The sequence below is a fragment of the Muscardinus avellanarius genome (assembly GCF_963383645.1).
Source record: "Muscardinus avellanarius genome assembly, chromosome: 6".
NCBI lineage: Eukaryota > Metazoa > Chordata > Mammalia > Rodentia > Gliridae > Muscardinus > Muscardinus avellanarius.
This window is the reverse complement of record NC_137791.1, coordinates 55,196,227-55,220,321: the sequence shown is the minus strand read 5'-3', so window position 1 is coordinate 55,220,321 and position 24,095 is coordinate 55,196,227.

The window sequence follows — 24,095 nt, the reverse complement described above, 5'->3', positions numbered from 1 at the left end:
GGGATAGAATCCCCAGGCTTTCTACCTCTGAGTTACACCTCCAGACCTATTTTATATTTTATTTGGGATCAGGGTTTCACAAAGTTGCTGAGAGCCTCACTAAGTAGCTGAGGCTGGCTTCAAACCTGCACGATCCTCCTGTCTCAGCCTCCCAAGTGCTGGGATTACAAGCATGAGCCACCATGCCCGGTTCTACTTGGCTATTTTAAACAATTCTATATAACCAGAATCCTGATTATTGGCTTCATATAATCAATATCCTGCTTATCTAGAAATGAAGTAAGATTAGTTTCTTTTTCACACTCCTGGAATCAAATCCAGATCTTTGCATATGTAAGGCAAGAAGTCTATCACTGAGCTATAGTCCCATCATTGTCATTTAAGAAATATATTCAAAATTTGTCTATTAAGACCTTTTTTGAAAATGCGACTACTTGTTTTATAGTGTTTTTGAGAAGTATCTATTTGATTCAGTGCCAATTTTTCTCACTGGGGTTTTCTTAGTGTTAAGTTTTTTAGTTCAGAGGAATAACTGGTACAGATTTTCTCCCATTATGTAGTCTCTTCCTTCAGATTCTGATTGTTTTCTTGACTGCATAGAAGCTTTTTAATTTGATGCCATCCCATTTATTGATTCTCAGTTTTATTTCTTGAGCTTTAGGGCTCTTACTGGGGAGTCTCTACCAGTAGCTGTACATTGGAGAGATGGTCCTGTGCCCTCTTCTAGTAATTGCAATTTCTGGTTTAATTTCTATCTTTTGTTCATCTCGAGTTAACTCTTTCCCATCATCACCTGTTGAAAGGCTGTCTTTTCTCTAGCATATGTTTCTGGTGTCTTTGTTAAAAATAAACTGGCTGTGTGTGGATTTGCTTCTGTACCTGCTGTTCTATTCCATCGGTCTGTCTTACTATGTTCATGACAATATGATGCTGCTTTTATTTTTATAATTCTGTAGTATAATTTGAAATCAGGTAGTATGATGTCTCCAGAATTATTCTTATTGCTCAGAACTGCTTTTGCTATACTGAGTCTTTTCATTTTCCAAATGAATTTTTCAAACATGTTCTATTATTTCTTGATATTAAACTCTGAGTTTAGAACAAGGCACTAAATATAGGAATTTAACAAGTAACCACAGATACGAATAGTCATTGGCCTGGACACACATCCCATCCTGTTTGCTAATTTTCCAAAAGAACGTTCTTACTCTCATATACCCCTTTCTTTCTTCATTCAGACCATTGGGAATTTTATTGATTTCTTTCCATTTTCTTACCAATTGCATTTTTTTTTAAAAAAGGATGAAAATGAGAAGAGAGACATGCCTTTCCCTACCCATTATGAGGTTCAAGCTGAGGATCCTATAATGAAAAGCAGATTGAACTGGAAAATTTTGTTAGCAAGTATTATATGGCATGCAAGTCTCAGAATGAAAACCAAAAGGAAAAGGAAAAATGTATGCATTTTATGGGCATCTTGATCAAATGGCTAGTTGTTGGAAACTATGATTGCACTAAGATGTACAATATAATGCTAATAAACTAAGTGAGGGGTTTGGCAAGAGCTATTTGATCATATTTTTCTCTGTGTTCCTGTGTCTTCAGAGGGAAAGACATTGCTTTCCTCTGAGTACAAGGTGGGCACCTGTCCTAGAGAGTATCTCATAATCCACTTCAGAGGAAGGCCAGAGAATTCATTCATGGCCTATCTCAGGGGAGAAGGGTGGGAGGTCAGAGGGATTTTCTTGTTTCTATTGTTTTTTTTCAACCGTCAAGGTACCATATACTGGCACAGTATGTCCCCATCTCCAGTAGAAGAAATGGTGCAAAGAAGAAAGAAAAATAGAAAAAATAAAATTGAAAGAAAATAAAGTAAGAGAGGGAAAATTTGTACTGCAAAAAAATTAATACAATATATCTAATTACTAAGAATTAAGAAAGTATTATATAAAAAATTTTAAATGAGGGCATAAAATGCCGTGGACATATCTTTTCAAAGAACTTTTATCAATATAGTATGAAGGAAAGAGTATGAGATTTTCAATCAGATAAATGTAGTGTTGAAATCTGTCCCCCCTCCTTTCCAGCTTTATGGTTCTATGGAAGTCAAAATTCTCTAATTTAACCCTTTTTACCTGTAAAATGGACACAATGGAAGAGTACTCTGGGGTTTAACTCTTAAGAATACTAAGAGTTAAAAGGAAAAAATGCCTGGTACACAAAACACAACATGTTTTCTTTCCCTCATTTTCTTTTCCAAAAATTATAATCATTGAATGGTCATGTATTAGCAGTGTTTTATGTGTGTGTGTGTGTGTGTGTGTGTGTGTGTGTGTACGTGTGTGTAACTATATTTATATTATCTATATAGAGAGGGAGTAAAGAGAGAATATCTTAGTTGACTCATGAGATCACAGAGTCCAAGAGGTTATAATATCTGCTACCTGTCTATTAGCCAGAGAACCAAATTGGCCAGTAATGTAATCAGCTTGAGCCCAAAGGGTAACTAATGGTGTAAGTCTAGATTTAAGCTCCAAAGCCCCCAAACAAGGAGTGCTGATGTCCAAGGCCAGGAAAAATGGATGCACCTGCTTAAACAGAGAGAAAATTTACCTCTCCACCTTTTTGTTTTATTTGGGCTCTCAATGAATTGCATGATGTTAGCAAGGATAGATCTTTTACACTCAGTTACTGATTCAAATGCTTCAAGACCTCACCCAGATAAGAGATGCGTATCAACAAGATAACTATATTTCTTTTCCTCACTTTCAGGCTAGTGAAGCCCAGAATGCTCACAATGTGTTGATTATGCAGAGTGCAGCACATTTCCAGAACAGCTAATTCAGCCAAGCACTTATTCAAAGGTGGTCACTTATGGTGAAACTAACTACTTTTTATATTAAGTTGAGTTTTAAATCCTTTATGTTTGCCATTTTCTTTTTAATTGGCTAATGTATTGTCCACTCTCAAGATACTTTAAAAAATGAAATGGGCAATTTTTCTATATTGAAAAAGAATTATGCAAACAAAGACTTTTCATTAAAAATCACTTTCTTAGGACAATTATTATATGACAAAATTCACTGCATAACATATGCTGAGGAAAGTATTAGAAGAATAGAGAAACAAAACTAATTACATTCATTAATCTCATTTTCAACATTTGAAAATGAATTGCAGAAAAAAGTTTATTAGGTCCAGACTTCATAAATGCTTTATCTCCCTAAAGATTGTTTAAATTACAGACAAATATAATGATTTTTTTTCTTCCCTTACAAAGTTTCTAATAGTCTACAAGTTTCCATTCTTCCTAAGGGTGTGTGGAAGAAATAAGATGACTTCCAGCAAAGAAGAGAGCTTGGTCTGTGTAATTGTGACCTAACACCTTAGACATTTACCAGGTGCTTCCTGCATTTGTCCCATTGAGGCCCCAAAGAAATATGTCAAGAGAGGGAGACTGGCACACGGCCCTTTTCTAAAGAGCCCATGGGTAATTGACTGTTCTTTTTTTCTATTTCGAGGTCTCTGGATTACGCCGGTTCCAACATTAGAACCTTCTGAACACAGAACCATTTAATAAGCTCAGTGATCTTTAAGAAACATTTGCCAGAAAGAAAACCTGAGAATCATGATTTCAAAGTGACTCAAACAGAGCTTTTTACCTCAAAGTGCCTTTTCAATTAGAATGCTGGAAATCAGACAGTGGGAAGATATAAGGCAAAGAGGGCAGGCGCGTTAGGGGTGTAGGGCTCCATAGGAAGACTCCTTTCAGGATTCACTCAGCTCCTTCAAGAATCCTATGGTGTAGCAGAAACCAGTTCTTTGCATTCATATATCCTCTCTCTCTCTCTCTCTCTCTCTCTCTCTCTCTCTCTCTCTCTCTCTCTCTCTCTCTCCTTCCCTCCCCGCCTCCCCCCCCCCCTCTGGCTTTGAATGCCTTTATAGAGACTGTTATTCCTTCAAGTCTACTGAGAAGCAGCTATTAGTTGTAAAAGGCATTTGTTTCCAAGAGGTAGCCTTTTACCTCTCACAAAATAGGAAAATAAAATTACTAAATACTAAAAGCCATAGGCCTGTTTCTAATCATAGGGAGATTAAATGAGGGGATCATTTGACAGTCTCTGTTTGCTGGAAACATCAACTAATGACCTTTATTACTAACAACCTGGGCCCTGGAGCAATGAACTAACTTAGACAGCTCTGATTAAGAGAGAAGCCTGCTGGTTTTTACAGCTATATAAAATAGAATGAATCTTTATGTTAATATAGAAGGGGTAGGACAGAGGAAGAAATGCACAAATGAATGAGCTATAAAAAAGAAGGGCTCTTTTCTTCCTTTGTGTCCCATCCTAGAAAATTAATTAGCAAATATGAAGGTTGAGAAATCATTTCAAATGGATGTAGGGAACTAGATCTTTGGAATGGAGAAATCCTTCAGGAAAGAAATATCCACCAAATTGTGCACTTGGCCTGCACAATTTGTGGGAGATGTGTCATTTTTGTCTGAACACAGCTACGTCAAGCATCAAGACTTGGCAGAGTTCTTGACACTTCCTACCTGAGGTCCGCAGTGAGTGTAGCCATTAATACTCCAACAGTCCTCAGGGGTCTCTCCTGTTAAGTGCTCTTTTTGTTCTTCCGAAGTGGCGCCAGGGGACGGCTCCACTGCCCCTCTTGCAGGGTGTTTTTCACACAGACACCACCCACTGCTTGAAATGCTTCCTTGAGATTCCTGTCAAAACTTTGTTTAACTGTTGCTAGTCCATTTGGCCCTGCCCTGGAGGCTTAATGAATAAAGCTGGTTCAGAACCCTTCCTCATTTTACAAGGATTTTAGTACTGAAATCTACACTGGTCTCCACTAGTCATTGATTTCCAACTATGCAGATGTTCACACACAGTGATAAATTTTGTCATTGCATTAGAAAAATCCCTTATTAGCTGGGCGTGTTGGCTCACGCTTGTAATCCCAGCATTTGGGAGGCTGAGAGCAGAGGATTGTGGTTTGCAGACAGCCTCAGCTACTTAGTGAGGCCCTCTGCAACTCAGTGAGACCCGGTTTCAAAATAAAGAATAAAAAATAGGGCAGGGGGTGTAGCTCAGTGGTCTAATGGCCCTTGGTTCTATCCCAGACATGCAAAAAAAAAAAAAAAGGAGAAAAGAAAAAAGAAAATTTCCTTATTAAAAATCATTGGAAGGGAGGGTGCAGTGGCACATGCTTGTAATCCCAGCACTTGGGAGCCTGAGACAGGAGGATTGTACATGTTCAAAGCCAGCCTCAGCTACTGAGTGAGGCTCTTAGCAACTTAATGAGACCCTGTTTCCAAATAAAATATAAAATAGGTCTGGAAGTATAGTCTGGAGTTAGAAAAACCCCTGAGTTCCACCCCCAGTACCACACACACACATACACACACACAAAAAAAAATCTAAAAGCAGATGAAATAAAAATAAAAACACCTAACAGCCAATGTCCCCTAGAAATACTCACTTTTAAGAGTTGTTTATATTACTAAATGATCTTTCTAAAAAGAAATTAGGTTTACAAAGAATTATATTATACTTTTTATTTAACAATAAGTTTTGAGAATTTCCCTGTGATATTGGGGACATGATTATAACTGGCAACAATCCAGTTTTGAACATGCAGAATGTGGTTCTCCAAAAGAGATTCCAAATGATAATGATTAGATCAAACAATTAGTTATTACAAAACCAATCAACACTTGATTAAGAGTTAAATAACAAATTTAGCCTCCTTGTTAATAAGTGAACTGGTTATAAGAATTGATAAATCATTGTTTCTAATCAATTCAATCAAAATTTTAATTTAACTAATTTTTAAGTTATTAGCCAGGCATGGTGGCACATGCTTGTAATCCCAGCATTTGGGAGGCTGAGAATAGAGGATCGTGGTTCACGGACAGCCTCAGCTAATTAGGGAGGCCCTCTGCAACTTAGTGAGACCAAGTTTCAAAATAAAGAATAAAAAATAGGGCAGGGGGTGTAGCTTAGAGGTCAAAGGCCCCTGAATTCCATCCCCAGACATGCAAAAAATAAAAATTTAAAAAAAAGTTTAAGTTATTAAAATTCCCAGGGACTTCCGGGAACATGGCAATGGAGAAAAGCTGGGCTTACGAGCTCTGCTAACAACCAATCTCTATTACCACAAAATCAGTGCCTTTCATAGCCAGAAAACACCATCAGCAGAGAAACAAAAAATGTAAATACAAAGGACAAAGAAAAAGAGGGCTGGAAAAACGAGACACCAAAAAGAAACCAGACCACATTGCTGTGGTGGGACCTGCGGCACGGAGCAGCATGGGCACCATCTTCCCTTGCAGCACCAGGCTCCAGAGAGGAGGGGACTCAGAACGGAGCTCAGAGCCAGAGATGAGATATGCTGGCCTCACGGCCGAGGACATGGCAACAGAGCCATACTGCCGACGGCAGCAGTGAGCTCACAAGACGGCACCAGACCAATGCACTCAACAGCCCACCAGGCTCCAGAAAGGAGCAGCGGACAGCGAGCAGAGGTTAGCGGCTGAGGATCAGCCGGGTGGAATTCGGCAGAATTTTCAGCGCAGGGAGTGTCTAAAGCTCCCAGGGGCTGGGCTCAGTACACCCTGCAGGGACTCAGAGCAGAGCTCAAAAACAGAGAAGAAATACACCAGCCTCACGGCCAAGGGCATAGCAGTGGTGCCATATTGCCACTGGCAGCAGCAGCAAATACACCGAGTCCACTACAGCTCCATCAGCGCACTCAACAACAGTGAGTCAAATTGAGGCCCCTAGAGGAGAAATCCCAGTACTGCACTCCTAGGGACTTGACCCAGTGGAGGAGGGGCGGTGGCAGAGATATCTCACCATAGTCACAACTCCCCACAAGAGAACGCCCAACCTGGCACCCCCATGGTCTAAAGCAGCCTTGATTGACTCCCTGGGTCTGAGACTTTGCAATACAACCCAGTAAAGGAATAGTGGTGACTGAGATACCACAGACACGAGATCCAGAGCACCTTAAGTGAAGTCATAGTGACCCAGGAAAGAACCCAGAGAAGACACAAACTTCCAAAATCATGGGAAAGAGGAATAACAATGGAGCAATGAATGCCCACAACCCCAGAACATCAGAACCTGATAAAACAGAAATTCAGAGATTTCTAGATGATCAAATCAGGAAAATAACTTTAGAAATAATAGAGGTGTTTCTAAAAGAATTCAGAGAGAGCCAAAAAGAGATGAAGGATGCAATCAATGAAGTAAAGGCCTCAATTCAAAGTATAAACAACTGATTAGACCACATGGAGAATAGAATCTTGCCCCTAGAAGAGAATCACTCCAAAAATGAATGCACAGCTTCTAATTTAGAAAAAAAAATCCGACAGCAGGAATCTGACATTGAAGAAATATGGGCCCGTTTTGAGAGAGCTAACCTAAGAATAATTGGAATAGAGGAGGGAAAAGAAGGTGAAACCAAAGGAAGTAATAGCAGAAAATTTTCCAAACATAGAGCAAGAGGTCGATACACAGGTCCAGAAAACTTATAGAACTCCCTTTAGACAGGTTCAGAGAAGAGGATCCCCACACCACATGATTGTCAAAATGACCAATGTGGAAGCCAAGCAGAGAATCTTAAAGGCAACAAAAACAAAGGGCCAAGTGACATTCAGAGACAAACCAATTAGAATCACTCCAGACTTCCCTAACCAAGTCATGAGAGCCAGAAGGGCTTGGAGTAACATATTCCAAACTCTGAATAAAACAACTTCCAGCCAAAAATCTCCTACCCAGCAAAACTTTCTATCAAATTAGATGGAGAAATAAGAAGCTTCCATGACAAACAGAAACTGAAGGAATTTAAGTTTTCAAAACCAGCGCTAGAGAAAATACTCAAAGAGATTAACTACAAAGAAGTAGGTAACACACACCAGAACCAGAGAAACAAGATTTTCCATCCAACAGACAACTAAGATTGGTTATCTTTGGAGATTCATTATTTATGGTAGTCTTTTACCTATTTCTAAATTGTATTGTTTGCTTTTATTTTTGCTAATTTTTAGGATTTCTATTTGGAATATTAATACACCTTCACATATAGCATTTGGAAATATTTTATCCCATTCTATCAGTAACTTTTAACTCTGTTTACATTGTCCTTGTATATACAATATTTTTTAGGGAGTTTGTTTACCCTTCTGTTGCCTGTGCCATTGAAATCATATCCAAGAAATCACTGCCAATTTCAATGTTGTGATGTTTTATGACCCAGATTTTTTTCTAAAAGTTCATAGTCTTAAGATTTATATTTTGGTCTTTTATCTATTTTGAGTTAATATTTGTATATGGTGTTAGATAAGGATCCAGTTTAATTCTTTTTCATGTAATTATTAGTTTTCAACAATATTTTGTTAAAAGATTAGTATTTCCTCCACCAAATGTTCGTGGAAACCTTGTCAAAAATAACTTGACAATATAGGGAAGAATTTAGCTCTAGGCTTTTATTTAACTCCAATGGTTTATATATCTGCCTTTATAACAGTACTACACTGTTTCAATTGTAGCTTTAAATTGTTTGAAATCAGAAAATATACATCTTCTAGCTTTGTTCTCTTTCGAGATCGTTTTGGGTATCTAGAGTCCATATTCCATATTAGGATAGATTTTTTTCTGAAAAATAAATAAATACATGTATGATAGCTTCACCTAAAAGAAGAAAAAAATATTCTCTGGAAAGAAAGAAAGCAAAAAGATATATATAAATGTTATCTTTAAGTCATCAAAAGCTTGGTATCAGACAAATGAAACTGTTATGTGAGATTATCATTGTTAATTTTTGGTAAATTGCTATAATACTAGATGTCAATCACAAAGCCAAGCATGGGAAGGGCAAGGAACGGGATGGGGATTAGGTAGGGGCTAACTGGGTGATGTGTGCATGTATGTCTGTCTACAAAAGTTTTTTTTTTTTTTATCCCAATATGATGTATGAATACAGTGCACCAATAAAAAAATAAATAAAATAAATAAAATTCCCTCCATATGAAGAATAAGATACAGCATTACATCATTGCTAAGGAATAAATAATGAACTGTATCTTGATGTGACCATCTCTTTAAATAGAGTTTAAACTGTTTCAAAGTTTTTCTCCCCCTTTGTAATGATGTAGTAGTTCATTTATGGATTACCTTAGTCAATAAGTATTTCTTACTAGAAACCCAGCTAGGTGTAGTGGAAAGCAATGGAAAGGTGTCTGATGCTTGTGTACCTTACATTCCAGTAAAGAGAGAAATAAAGAAAGTAGAAACCCAGACATGGTGGTACATACTTGTAATTCCAGTACTTGGAAGGCTGAGACAGGAGATCACAGGTTCACAGCCAGACTCAGCTACTTAGTAAAGCCCTTCACAACTTAGTGAAACCCTGTTTCAAAATAAAGAATAAAAATATATAGCTGTGTATGTAGCTCAGAGGTGGAATGCCTTTGGATTCAATCCCCAGTTCTGCAGAGAAGAAAGAAAGAAAGAAAGAAAGAAAGAAAGAAAGAAAGAAAGAAAGAAAGAAAGAAAGAAAGAAAGAAAGAAAGAAAGAAGAGGAAGAAAGAAAAAAAGACATGAAGAAAGGAAGAAAGAAAAAGAAGGCAGGCAATAAAAAGATATGTACTAAACAGTCTTCTGGAGAGGCGAAACTTCTCTCTTGGCAAAGTTCCCCTTAACATTGAAGTTGAGACCAATTGCTGACAGAGAGAAGTGTGGAGAGTGTGTTTTAGTCAGAAGATGGAGTACTTGTAAAATTTTTAGGACAAGAAATATCCTGAATCCTTTGAGGAACAAATTGGTGAGTTGCTGGTGAGAGTGAGTGAGGTAAGAGGGGTGTTGGTGTGATGATGGGGGTGACTCTTGTCAGATTGAGGCAGTAGATTCAGATCCTGGTGAGTGTCTAGGTGGGGGGCATAGTTAATCCATGATTCCTATTCACCATAGTTCCATAGAAAGCTGGGTGTTTCCACTTCCTAGAAGGAAAATATGCCATGAAGGCTCAGATCACTTTACCTGAGAAGAAATATAGAAGTGTATTGGACTCAGTCTCTTCTGCATCTATTTTTTGGCAGGAGAGCTTGGAGGCAGGTGCAATTCCCTCCATACCCTGCCGGGTAGAGGGTAGCCAGATTCCAGGCCTGTGTTCTAGAGCCAGATCTGTAAGTTGGCTCTCTCTGTGAAGCAGTGACTCTAGATATCCAGGCCTCCTGTGCAACTCAAACACAGTCCTGAATGTGCATGTTCTAAGGTCTGGCCAGGCGAGGAATACTTGATGGAACTGAATTGCTAGTTAAATGTATGAGCTTATTTAATTCTCAAAACAATCTTAAAAGGCGAACATGATTACTTTACTTATTTTATGAGTAGGGAAATTGAGAAGCAAAGAATTAACCCAATATCAAGTACACAGATAGTTAGTAGCACAGTTGGGATTTGAACCCAGATGATTTGTCTTTAAAGTTTGTACTTCTTTTTTTTTTTTTTTTTGGTGGTACTGGGGTTCCTGGAAGCCCTTCTTCCTCCGGGCTACACTCCCAGACCTATTTTTGAAACAGGGTCTCTTAAGCCAGCACGGCTGGCTTTGAACCTGCGCGATCCTCCTGTCTCCGCCTCCCAAGCGCGGGGATTACAAGCGTGCGCCACCACGCCCGGCTTTAAAGTTTGTACTTCTAAAGATATTATTGATGCCTCCAGAACTCTACTGTATGTTTGTTATACTTTGAATAATATATAGAAGTAATTTATCAAACAGACATTAATGTGACCCCAAATTATTTCTGCTTCTCTTTGCATTCACTGCCTGTGTTATCTATCCCTTTACCTTGAGTGTGGAAGGGACTTATTATTTTCTTTTTTTGGTATTGGGGATGGCACACAGGGGCATTCTATCTCTTAACTATATACTTAACCCTTTTTATTTTTATTTTTATTTCTTAAGCAGGGTCTTGCTAAGTTTCTGAGTGTCTGCTAAATTGTTGAGGCCAGCCTCAAACCTGAAATCCTCCTGTCTAAGCATCCCAAGTACTGGGATTACAGATGTGTGACATCACATATGGCTCCATTATTTGTTTTTAGCCAATTAAATACAACACATGCTTAGAGTAGCAATTCCATGGTTATATTACGTAGGGTTATACTTACCATCCTGCTAGGAGATATTTATTGACTTTCTCCCTTGCCAATATTCATGAAGCATGTTGGCTGTTATAAAGGCCCACCTAACAGGGAACTGAGAATGGCCTCAGGCCAGCATTAAGCAAAGGGCTAAGGCCCCCAAGCTGAAGGTTAACAGGGCTCTGAAGCCAGCCAGTAACCATTTGAGTTTAAATGTTGATCTTTCTCTCATAAGTTACCTGCCCCATGAGTGGCTCTGAAACAGAAACCACTTAAACAGGTCTGGATTCCTGACACACAGAATGTATGAGATAACAAATATGGGCTAGTTTTAGCCAATAGATCTGTAATAATTTTCTGTGTAACAATAGATGACTTGTGTAAATAGTAAGAGGGCATGTATATTGGCCATGGTGGCATTATAATTGTGATGTTTTGGCACCAATAAAATTTTCCCTACAATTAGTCTATCTCTGATTCAAGGGGAACATTTCCACAGCCTGAATATTTTTTTGAAGCTGCACGTACCATACCCTTGTTAAAATTATGGCTGATAGCTGAATCTCTCCCAAAAATCAAGTTGAAAATGTTGTGATGCCTTTCTGAAGTAATCATGATATCATCCAGTGATTAAGCGTGACTCTGTCTGTGTTGGTATTGGGAAAAGGCTTTGGTACTAATTTCAAAATGTATTGGAAAATTCCTTTGGTATTAATTTCAAATGTAAAATGTAGTCAGAGCCTTGGTGTTGCACAGACACTCAGGCAAGGAGAGGGAGCCAGCTGTTACACTGCAGAGTTGTCTGCACCAAAAGTGATTAGCAAGAACACAAAAGAGTTGTAGCCCAGGACTTCATACTTTAAAGACAAGTTTACATAATAACTTCTAGCAGATTGGCTAAAACTCCCCAAGGACCAAGAAGATGGGACAGGCCTCCTTCAAAGAGGGCAGGGACCATGGGATCCCTGACTTTGTTAATCAAGTAACACATTTTCATCTTAGATTGGGCTTGCACAGGAGACAGGGGTGGGCCTACACCTGCATTAGGTCAAGAGCAAATGGAAAGACTAAACAGGATATAAGATAGTGAATCCTCATAATCATATCAAAAGACTTGCCCCAGAGTTAATAGGTGGATACATACCTATTTTGGGTCAAGAAGACTATTGGTTAAGAAAAGATGGGGGATAATTTTTTTTTTATAAAACCGTTCTATATTCAAAAACTTCAATGTTTTATTTTCAAGGCATTCCACTACATTCCTCTGATGTAGTACTTTAATAATTTCTGTCCTTTCTTTTTACCTTTGTAATAATAAAAATTGCTTAGACTTACAGCAGAATAGTTCTGGCTATTTTTTTCTAAAATTAACTAAGAACAAGAACCTGCAGCTCCATCTCATACCGTTACAGTTTTGGCGCCCCTACATGGGGCTCCATCTCACACAGTTATGCTATCCTCTCCTGCTCTTCAGTGGACCACCTCTCCAGAGACTCCTACACGAGAAGCAGTTACTTCATTCCCACTGACTCATACACCACACATTACACACCATTAAAACTAGAAACACATAACTATAAGTCTGATTTCATGGCATTTTTTTTTCTTAGAATCACAGGCATACTGTATAGATCAAGAACTCATAAACAGCTTGTTCAGACATGCCAGCATATAGCTCAAACAACTTCAAAAACTCAAACAAGTTGTCTGGACATGTCAGCATAGGGCTCAGACCAGCACGCCTGTGTTGCAGTTGATAACAGACCCTTGGATCTAAAATATCTTCTCAGCTTTGATGGACTTACATCATCAATATATCTGACAGGTATATGAGAGGGCTTGATAAACCTAAATGGGCTTATCAATGACACATGAGAGCACTCACAGGAACCTTTTAAAGGGAAAGCTTTTCCTATGAGCAGCACACTAAGCTTTGCCTATGCCACGACAAGTCAGCCTGGGTGTATGACTCTGGTCAAGTGACTTGCTCCTGTCCTGCTCTTCTCTTCTCACTGACAGAGGATCAGCATGACTATAGCCTTCTAGATGCCAGGGCCAACTTCAGAATCTCCTCTTCCATTCCTGGAGTTTGTTCCTTATCCCCCTTCTACCTGTTTTTTTTTTTTTGTATCATGTTATTTTCCCAAGTACTTGAAGTGTTGTAAATGTATAGAGCTTCTACTGTGATATTTTCTAATGTGAAGTGTATTTTTTCATGCTCATTCATAGTTAGCTTAACTCAGAGAATTTCCTGGTAAGTTTCTGTGTGTTTTAGCCTTCGGGTGTTGAATAAAACTCATGCCATTGTGGAAAGACACAAATTGTGTGTGATGTGAATTATTGGTCTTAGGACTTGTGGCTGTTGCTCATGACACATACTTACACACAAGTGGAAGAATAACACACAATAACCTAAGAAAATTCAGTTTAGTAGTCAAATGGCAATCACCAGTGTGCAGCTATGACTTTGTATTCTCTTGCTAAAGTCTTTGTAGCTTTAAGCCAACTTATATTTGCTTTTTCACCTTTTACTCAGTGGCTCAATGAATGTTTGTTTAGTAAAAAAATAAAAAGGTAAATTGATTGATGTCCTTTTGAAAGGAGATTGCTGGATACTGACAAGGATTAGAAAGGAAAGCACACTAGAGAAAGGTAAAGTTGAGAGAGAGAGAGAGAGAGAGAGAGAGAGAGAGAGAGAGAGAGACGAGAGAGAGAGCGAGCATTCACATGCAAAACACAGCACCATACTGTCTTTTCTTCCTTTTCCTGAAAAGAAAATCTGCCCTAACATTTAAAGTGACAGATAATGCAAACCGAAACTGACTTTATGTTAATATCACTTACTCAGGCTTTAACAGGTCTAGAGGCAGATCATCTTGCATAAATGCTGTGGTAACTCATTTATAAAAAATTGTTCCATTTACTTAATCATATTGATCAGTACTATCATAATTCAATACTATAGATACTACCTGTTTGTTGAGTTGAGGCTAACTTCTGTTAGTCTAAAAACATCATAAAGAGCATAACACTATTATATGCATAAATGTAATTGAAACCTAAAATATTTTATTCATGTTTGTAGCAACACAATTCACAATAATCAAATTATGGACCCAATCAAGGTGTCCACTGATAGATGAATGGATAAAATAAATGTGTTATATGCACACAATGGAATTACACTCAGCCATGAGGAAGAATAAAATTATTTAATTTACAGAAAAAATAGATGGAACTGGAAAATAGATGCTATGTGAAATCAGCCAGTCTCAGAAGGTCAAGAGGTGTACATTTTTTCTCACATGTGGACATGAGAGAGAAAACTGGGAACATAAGAAACTTTAAGTACTATGGAGAGAGATCTGTAGAGTTGTGGAAGGGGATTTTAGAGGAAGTTATAAAAGAAAAGAAAGGATTGAGGGTAGAAAAGTACAAATAATGCTATGGCAATATTTCACCACATATTCAGGGAGGGTAAAGAGGGAAACAGGGTTAGGGTGTGGAGAGATATATAGCAAGAACTATGTTCATGTATGTTTTCATCAAAATGGATCCCACTATGATATATAATTGCAATGCACTAACAAAATACTTTAAATATTTTACTACTTTTTCTTATAAGGTGTTGTTGCTGTTGGCAGCATTTGCTTAATATTACTGAGGCCTAACATAAAAAAAACACAGTCCAGAGCATTTACAGGCCAATTTTCCAGCTGAAATAAAAGTTTTTTATAAAACTAATAAAACTTTAAGAGATGATCAACTTTAGAAAAATTGAAATCTTGTCCTCCAACTTAAAAAAATATATTCATTGGTATGTTATGCTGCAAGTTAAAAAAAAAGATTCAAAATGTTAAGGTCTAACCAGATCTATCACCTCCAAGTGGCTGTTAGAATTTAACATAAAATTCTGAAATTATGCATATTGGATAACCAGAAAATAATATATGGCCAGTTTAGGTTTATATGCTCTAAATTTGGCATTTCAAAACCTTCATTTATTATAAGGATATAAAACAGTCTTTCTCAGGATTAAAAATGTCAACTTCGCCGGGCGTGGTGGTGCACGCTTATAATCCCTGTGCTTGGGAGGCGGAGATAGGAGGATCACGCATGTTCGAAGCCAGTCTTGGTGGCTTAAGAGACCCTGTTTCAAAAAAATATATAAAAATAGGTCTGGGAGTGTAGCCCGGAGATAGAAGGGCTTCCAGGAACCCCAGTACCATAAAAAAAGTCAACTTCACATTTTAATCGATTTTATTTATATGCTGGACTGTTTTTCTCCCCAAATAGACTTCCTTGTTTTGATATTTTATCTGTGAAAAAAATATCACTATATACCTGAGACCCAAACTAGAGATGTAAAGTTATTCTATGGGTTTATTTCCTCTTTCACCAACATATTTAAGGTGTCAAGATCTGTTCAGCCTCCTTACAACTCTGAGAATGAAGAGCTTCCCCAGTGCTATTCCACATTTTATTCAAATATGGTTGGCCTCCACTTCTCAAATAGTTTACACAGTGATCTCCCTGCTTCTCTCTTTGCTTCTCTTATGCCTTTCCTCCACAACTGAAGTCAATATGATATTCCTGAGATGGAGTTCATTCTTATTAACCCACCTCCTCTAAAGTCATTCATTGTTTCTCAGTACCTTTCTACTAAAATTTTAGCACTTTGAAATAACATTCAGTTTGCTAAAAAATGTCATGCAAAGTCCTTGAGTCAATTTTTTCCTCCTCTCTGACCTATTGCTTTTTGCAAGTGTTTATATTTCCTGTAACAGTCAGGTTCCCTCTGTATCTAACCTGGCTATGTGGGCCACTGTTTTTTTTTTTTTTCTGTTTATATCTACATCTTGGAAGATCTTCATTGCCCTGTCCAGCTGGAGAAAGTCCCCAGTCATCTTTCAATATTTAACTCAAGATTTTTCACTTATGTGAAGACTTACTAACCATTCCTTTCCCAAGTAGAATTGATTACTCCTAGACACTTACTGAAAATCTTTCTACATATTTTCATCATTTTTGTAAAACTTATTTATGTGTTGCTATCTCCAAATAGGTCATATAATCTAAAAACAAAGTATTTTTTGGACATTGAATACCTAGAAAGAGTGTACTAAATGTCCATTCGAGGACTGGTGCTAAAATAAAAAAATACATGTTCTGATATTTTATTCTGCTTTTATAGCTTATTTTAGGGTGTATTTTATTTTTATTTGACCAAAAATCTTAATTATAATGTACACAAATATAAAAATATACATATTTGTAAAATATATTATGGACTTTTTTCTTGGATATCTTTCTTTTTACTTTATTTTGTTCTTCATTTCAAGCTTCTAGACCTTTGGTTACTTAATATATTTTGGAAGCGATGAAGCAAGGCAGACTAAAGACTTTTCCTTCCTCTTATCTTCCAGTAACCAAGATCCTCAGTAAATGAAGAATTGCTATAAATATTTAAGAGGGGTAAATTAAAAAAGGAATATTCACTCTTGCTCTAAATAAAAATAATTCCTTTGAAAAAGAGTCAAGTAAGAGATGGGACTTCACTGAGGATCTGATATTAAAATGAGTGGCTCCCTTCAAGGGAAAGCCTAAGCCTTACTTTGCAGGTACCAACACGATGATGGAGAAACAAGACAGTGCCTCAGCCTTCCAGAGATTTTTGCACTCTAACTTTGCGTGGAAATGCCAGCATGATGGCTGTGCCTATGAATATGTCATGGGAGCAGAGAAAATAGAACAGATAGATGAGGGAGGGAGGAAAGAGACATGTGAGATGCCCTATGTGACAACTCGGTAGTAAGCAGATCTGTTACTCAGACAGAACAATGGATCGTGCCCCCATAAAAAGAGACATGGAAGACACAGTGAGCACCTCCAATGTCTTGCCTTATGGAACCTTTCCAAAACTTAGTACTAGCTCAGAGAAAAGGCAGAGTTTGTTTATATCTGGAATAAAATCATATTTCTATCATTATTTGAGTTATAGACAATAAATTTTTTGTTAAACAGAGATTCTATCTGCTATATAAGTTTGAGACAGAGTATTCCAATCCAACTAATTGGTTTATTGATATCTGACACTTTTTCCAGTTACTATAATGACAGTGCTCTTCCTTGAATGCTGCATCAGTCACTCAGGTGATTGAATCAGTCATTCATATTGCCATAATTGACAGGCTTTCAATCAGGCACCTTTGGCCAGCTAAATATGAACACATAAGCCTCACTACCAGGGACTGTTGCTTACTGGTTTCAACTTCAATTAATTCTTGGCGTGACTTCAAATTCATCACCTTTTAAGGAATCAAATGTGTGGCTTTATAAGAAAAGAGCTTTAGAAAGTTTACTAACTACTCTGGTCCAGGTAAGAATAACTGATGTACTCTTTTCTCAGGTAGCTGACTGCTTCATATCTTATATTTCAGATATTTGTGCTTCTTTTCTGGGGTTCCCTGTTAGTTCCTGAAGGATCTGCTTATTTTTATGTGCTGAAAACGTTTTATGTCTCTCATAGGGCATACTGAACTTGCTTATAGGCAGAGGTGCTTAGTAAATATTTGTTCAACAAACAAACAAGAAAAGAGTAAGTCATCAAATATTATGTATTTACTTGGTGAAGTCAAAATAACCAATGTCTATTAGAACAAAAGTACATTACAAGAGAGAGCACTCATGCCTGCAGTCAAGAAAGTTGTTAATATCAAAACTGATTCCCTCCTATATTTCAATCTAAATAGTTTAGTAATGATATTTTCTGTTATGATGCAAACATCTTGAAAGTACCCGTGTACCATGAATAATATTTCAAGATATCTGTGGGGCTATTTGGAAGTTCTATATCACTTTGGAAAAAATTTGCAATTATATTATTTGTGCAGAGAGCTAAATAATTCTCTTTTGGGCAGGCTTTCTATTTGTGTATATGGAAGTCTGAGTAATGTTCTCTTGAAGATTGTCTTATACTATGAGGTGAAGCACTGCATTTGGTACCAGCTGCAATCTCCACATGGTTTTCTGCTCTAGTTTCAGAAAAACACATTGCAATAGACACAGCTGAACATGATAAATGTAGGGATCACTGTAGCAGAGTCCTGTGCTCTGTAGGAAAGGATGCAGACAGTCAGTCAGATGGAGAGTTTAAAAGGGCATCCTGGCTGCCTAAGCAATCTGAAAACCATCAAAAGTGATAAATCTAGTGATATTCTCAGGTCATGTTCCAACTTCACAGTTTGAGTATAACCAAAGTTCAATTCGTGATTCAATTTCTCTCCTACACACTACCAAATTATGGTTTTCTTCTTGACAGTATCACTTTTTGTTAACTGGGGTTCCATGACTCACTCCTACACAACATTGAACTCTACCAGTTCATTATTCGTTACTCTAAACAAAAACTGTATTACGCTGCATGTAAATCAAATTGCAATATTCTATTTTTATAATTCTATTCAAAATTCATCATTGGAATGTATCCATTTCCTCTATCACCAATATCTATTAATAGTGTCTGCCTTGGACTCTACTTATGTCCAAACTATATTGATTACATGTGACATTTGAAAAATAGGTTTTATTTTATATCATTAAAACATAGCAATTGACTACTGTTTTTTTAAAAGTTGAATATATTGACACTTTTAATATATTTTTAAGTAACTATATCCTAGGCACTCTTAGGCACTGAAATTATATATGATGGACTTACACTAAAAAATGTCCACTAATGACTTGGAATGAGAACAAACACAGTGACCATGATGAAGGCCTTCTGAGTTAATGTGCAGTAAGTCAGGACACCTTAACGACAACCCCTATATTCACAACAAAACCCGCAACAAACAAGGGGTGTATGGAAAGATTTAACCTCACTAAAAATAATTACTTCTAAAACTATAGTAAATACCAATAGAACATTTACTAACCAAAGTTCTGGTGAAGCCTTGAGGAAAATCAGCAGGTATAAACAAAGAAATGTCAAGTACAGGAACCATTTCTGTTCATTTACAAGGTCTGCAATCACTCACCACCACAACATCCCCTTATGCCCCTGCAGACCCAGACATTCCTGCAATGGAGGAAAATTAGTTTCTTTTTTGTAATATTGGACTTCATACCGAATATTAGCATCAAAAGCTATTTCAACCCTCACTCCTCATATCTCTCTTTATAATACTTATTTTCTACTTTAATTTCTAGAAACGGGCTGTATTTGAAGGAAAGAAAATGTATGTCAGTGCTTTGTAGCTGGCAACAGCTGTAAGGACCTGAGCCTTGCATAGGGGAGGAACAATACAATCTGACCATGGTAGGTTACCATGTATTATCATGGGAGAAGAAACTCTATAAAGTATTTCAGTTTACTGACAAATAGGTAATTTCTGATATGAAATTAGAAGAAACCATCGCATCTTGTTTGTAAAAATTGTGAACACTGAAACAAGTGAAATGACACAATAAAATCTCGAGGATCATAGGGCAATATAATAATAGCCACTGTCTCTTTATTTTTCTTGATGCTTTTCAAATTTCCTAAAATAAACTTGCATTATCCTTGCAGCCTTGAAAAAAATATACCTTCCAAAATAATGCTGAGAACCCATTTAAACTAGGTCAATCCTACGTTTTCAACAGATAGCAGGACAGCTAGGATCTATTGGATTTGATTCAAAGATGATGTAGAATTTTTCTCTTCTACACAAGAATTGCCATATGAGTCAACAGACTTTGTGACCTTGCTCAGACTTTGACTAGACGGGCTGCTATATCGAGCTCTTGAAATATCTGCCTCAGAAGAAACTTCAAGTGAAGCAATATTAAAAGAAACTATTTAATAGAGCACACGTGAGCGCACGCATTTGGACACACACACACACACACACACACACACACACACACACCTCTCTTCTGGGACCCAGAATAATAGATACTAAAGTAATTTTTGATGATATCAATGATATGCTGTGACATTTGGCTCTAAGTTTTAATTGAGTATTAGTTTTAATTAAAGGTTTATATAAATAGATAATAACTTCAAGGTGTTTGGGTATCTTGCTGCAAGGTCAAATGAACTGATCTTCAACTTCTATAAACAATAATAGCAGAGAAAAAATAATGCTAATAATAGTAAGTGAGAATGCTAACACAAACAGCTAGATAATTATTTTTTAAAAAGACTGCTTTTCAGTTAAGTTTCAACACTTCCCCAGGATGTTGATTTTGGTAATATTATAAATTGGATAATAACGGTCACCTTTGCTACATTTTTGTTGTCAAACACCCTTGTTTAGTAGGTTTTCTGTGATTGGCAAGATATCCTCCCTGCACATCAAATTCCTCAAATGATCCTATTTATTCTAGAGGTGCTAAAATATCACATTCATTTTGAATCTTGAAGTACTCAATTACTGGAAATTAAAAGAGAGTCCATATTTTCTAAGTGTGGTAAGGCAAGGCCTTGATGCAAAGCAAAAGACAAAAAAAGATTTAAATTTGGTCTGTGCTTCAGTGTATTTGTCAATGAATTGCATCATTTATTTTTCCTGCAACCAAAAAGTAAAAAAGAAGTAAATAAAAAGATATAACCAAAGATTATATTAATTTGTTTCTAGAAACTGAATGAACAAAAATCACTGGACTTAGAAAAAATCCTATTGTTTTTCAAGTGTTACTGACACCTTGTGGCTAAATCTTGACAGACCACAATAAATAAAGATGAGCTTTTCTTCTCCACTAGTAACTGTCCAGGGCTTGCAACACACTGCTGAGGGGCACTGAATACTTTAGTCTAGTGGGGCAAGAAATTCAAAGCCAAAGCATCACTTTGCAATTTTTTTTCATGTTCAAAGACTCTCAGTGGGTATTTATTTTCAAGTTTCCACACACTTGAAAATGGGTTTTTAAGAACTTAGTTCATTTGCTATAAGTTACTATGTGGATAAAATCTGAAAAAAGTAATGGTTAAAGAAAAACACCAAGAAGTCTTAGTTGATCTTAAATACATTTTTATCCCATCTTCCTCTACAGGGACTAATAAAGGTACCAGCATGCTTTAAATTTCAGTATTATGTGATAGATGCCTGTTTTGGGTCTAGTTACTATTTTTCCAGATTAAAAGCAATATAAAATTTTTATATGTTCACAGCTAGAAGGTTGTACTTTCCATGATTATCATTTTATCCAGTGGTTCTCAAACATTAAAGTACTGATAAATCACCACATTTTAAAAATAAATGTAGATGAACAGGACCTACAACTAGAGCAACTTGATTCAGTATTTGGTGGAGATCTGGAATATGTACATACTTTTATACTATTCTTGAACTAGATTTTAAAACTCCCATTTGAATCCATCTTCCATTCTTCAATTTCTTCTGGCACTTCTTGGATTCCCAATATCATAATTATCTCTGTAATTTCCCTTTCTTATATGTCATTTACCATTAACCCATCTCTATTTTTCCAATAATATCATTATGATTTTTCTCTAATGAACACCTCTGCAACCTCAGTTATGCTTAGCCAGTTGGAATCAGAAAAACCCAATATCCTGCCTATTTGAAAACTGGGCATGTAGCCGGGCGTGGTGGCGCACGCTTGTAATCCCCGCACTTGGGAGGCAGAGACAGGAGGATCGCGCAGGTTCGAAGCCAGCCACGCTGGCTTAGGAGACTCTGTTTCCAAAAATAAAATAGGTCTGGGAGTGTAGCCCGGAGATAGACGGGCTTCCAGGAACCCCAGTACCACCAAAAAAAGAAAAAGAAAAAAGAAAACTGGGCATGTAAACCAGACCTGGATAAACAGGGCATTCTATTTCCCAGCTCACAGTGACTGATTTAAGGATGGGTAGTTGATTTTAAATTATAGGATCCTGTTTATTGTGAGAATAGCAAAGAAGAACAACTAACTCCTTGGATTCATTTAACTGGAAGAACATGACGTTGGGGATGCTACTAGTCATCTGTGTTACTCCATAGGAAAAAGAAAATCATGCTCAGAAAATCAAAGCTAAGAGACAGTGAAGCACTGTGTAAGAAAGTTCCAACTCTCCTTCTAAAGATTTGACAACTGAGTCTGATGAAATAAATAGCCAAGAGACTAACATAAGAAAAGGCATAGGAATTTATGAGCATTCAGCTATGCAGGGAACCACACAAAATATGAAACTTTTGATGGGCGTGATGGCGTACGCTTGGAATCCCAGTACTTGGGACGCTGAAACAGGAGGATCATGCAGGTTCAAAGCCAGCCTTGGCTACTTAAATTCTTATCAACTTAGTGCAACCCCATTTTCAAATAAAATGCAAAATGGGTGGGAGTATAGCCTGGAGGTAGAAAGCCCCTGGGTTCCACTCCCAGTACCACAAAAGAGAGAGAGAGAGAGAGAGAGAGAGAGAGAGAGAGAGAGAGAGAGAGAGAGATTGAGAGAGAGAGAGAGAGAGAGAGAGAGAGAGAGAGCCAGTACCACAAAAGAGAGAGAGAGAGAGAGAGAGAGAGAGAGAGAGAGAGAGAGAGAGAGATTGAGAGAGAGAGAGAGAGAGAGAAGTCAAAAGGGGCCAGAGGTTTGAGGCTTACATGCCTTTTTCATAGGCAAAAGTGGAGGCCATATCCACTTTTAGAGGGGGGAGTAAATAACTTTTAGGGAAGACGAATGCATTCAAAGAACAGACAATAGGACAATAGGCTGGGACAAAGTTTCTCTGCGCTCTAAGTGTGGTATTTGATGTTTCACTTTATAAGATGAGTTTAATCTTCCTTGGCTAATGAAATCTCAGAAAGAATCTTCAAGTATACAAGGGAACTCAGTCTTTCTTGCATTTGCTCTTCCCCAGGTGTTCTCAGTTGGCAGGCCAGAGTGGCACATTTGAGGGCATCATTTTCTGAGCCCCAACAATAGCTTTCTGTAGCCATTGTTTGAACATTTGTTTCCTGCTGTGTCTGAAGCTAGAATTGACACTGCCTTTTCTGTTTCATGTATCCATAAATTCCCTCTGTTGTGTTTTGGTCATCTGCAGGGGCAGATTCCGCAGTTGTAGTAAACTGGCACATGGTCTATCTTCCTTTTAAGTGCCTATGGTTCTACTCCCCCGATTTTTTTGGACTTACTGATCTGAGATAAATTGATAATTCTATATATAACTTATGATCCAGTTATTTGATCCTCTGAAATAGAAAGATGTGTGTCATGGATGTAAAATCATCATATCCCTAATCTCCTCATCATATTCAACAGGATGTGAAAACTTCATGATTTGGCTCAAATCTCAATTCATGCTATTGGCTCTCTTACTAAAATACTCTCCAGCCAAACTGATTTTTTTTAATATCCTCACAACATAAGCCCTTCCTTTACCAGAGTTAATTATTATTATTTAACGTGCTAATCAACCTGCCTGAAATCCACAACCTCTCTTTCCTCACATGGACAATTCCTGGTCACCCTTCTCATCACAGCTTAAATGCCATTTTGAGCAAATCCTAGTGCAGTCGCCTCCTTTTGTGTCACTCCTTGCTATTCTCTGCCACCACATTCAATTCTTTTCTTCCGTTGCACTTTTCACAGGTTTCAACTGTGGGCTGACACTTGCTGAATGTCATTCCAAAACTATGTGTTTTGTTGAATATCATTGGTATATACTCTAAAATTGTATGTTGAATGCATTTTAGGAGTGTGGGGATTAATTTTTTAAAAATAAATATAGTCCTGTACAACATAGAGGAAAGATGAAATACATTATACTGAAGTTAGTTTTTACTTCAAAAGTGTTATTCCCAAACAACAAATTATTATGAAGTTCTCTCATTTTCTGGTAAATCTAAAGCTGGTGAACGTACCAATAAATTTAGCTAAAGAATAGTGATTTATACATTTATTTTCAGTAGCATATTAAGTGGTATTTTACCATTTATTTATGCAGTTTTCAAAACATT